The sequence below is a fragment of the Cicer arietinum genome, unplaced genomic scaffold, assembly GCF_000331145.2.
Source record: "Cicer arietinum cultivar CDC Frontier isolate Library 1 unplaced genomic scaffold, Cicar.CDCFrontier_v2.0 Ca_scaffold_5133_v2.0, whole genome shotgun sequence".
Taxonomy (NCBI): Eukaryota; Viridiplantae; Streptophyta; class Magnoliopsida; order Fabales; family Fabaceae; genus Cicer; species Cicer arietinum.
Window position 1 is genome coordinate 1 of NW_027338782.1, and position 1,046 is coordinate 1,046.

At 34.7% G+C, this 1,046-nt stretch overlaps 1 long non-coding RNA gene across 1 annotated transcript; it reads right to left on the minus strand.

Annotated features, from left to right (window-relative positions):
• Window positions 1-2: 2 nt before the first annotated feature.
• LOC101515013 (uncharacterized) lies at window positions 3-1,040 on the minus strand. Its single transcript, XR_190578.4, has 4 exons — window positions 878-1,040; window positions 631-744; window positions 186-347; window positions 3-72 (listed from the first exon to the last, which is right to left on the minus strand). It is a non-coding gene; the product is annotated as an uncharacterized lncRNA (long non-coding RNA).
• Between the last annotated feature and the right edge of the window lie 6 nt (window positions 1,041-1,046).

The following is a 1,046-nucleotide window of genomic DNA, read 5'->3' on the forward strand; positions in this document are numbered from 1 at the left end:
TATATATATATATATATATATATGGCTGCAGCACACTAACCTGGACATCGAGGCTGAAGAGATGGGTTCAACCTGCAGGGAGGCAAGAAATACCAAACGAGCTTTAATTCAAAGACGAGTCCGACAAAATATACATTACTAAAATGTCTCAATGACAAAAGCAAGAAAGAAGTGGCTAAACATACGTTGTTGCTATGGTGCCATTAACAATACCATCATAACTTCAAGAAGTCACATTGCAACCACCACCAGTCTGTTGCACGGTAACATTCCCAAGCATAAGATTGCTGTTTTTACAATGCATGCTTGAGCATGAAACAGCTAGAGAAGCCGGCATACAGTACAAACTGCAGAGGAAGTAACAAACCCAAATACACCAATAAGTCACATAGTCTTCTCAATCTCAACAAGAGTCCGTTCAACACACATCAAAATGGAGCAAAAATTTCATATATCAATTTATCATTACAAAAATAAACTAAATTGAAAACTTAACCCTGAATTTTTCACCTACATTTTCCTCAATCTTAAATGACCCTACAAGAGAATCTAGATTAATGTATAATGAGAGTAAGGTATGGATTACAAACATAAAAAAGGAAAAGATGCTTATTAGAGAGTACTAGTTACTTTAAGTTTCGGGGTCCACAGCTAGCACACAATGTCCTGCTGTAATTGCATAACTTCCATTAGGTACAAGCAAGCCAAAATCAGAAGCATATTTCGGAAAATTTGAAGAGCAAGCTGCAAAAATTAACAACAAATATCATCAATTAAATAACATCATCACATTCACACCATAAACAATTAAACTCAATAAAACTAATTATAGAAAGTACAAAAAAAAAAACACTAACAGAATTTGAAAAGATTATACCCGGAATAGGAATAGCAATGATATCACCATCAGAAATAGCAGTAGTTCCCATAGCATTAACATTCATCAAATCAGTGAGAGTAGTGAAATACCTAGCGGCAATAGAAGCCAAACTATCAAGTGGTTGAACAACATAAGAGAGATAAATTGCAGGCAAAGAGTTATCAGA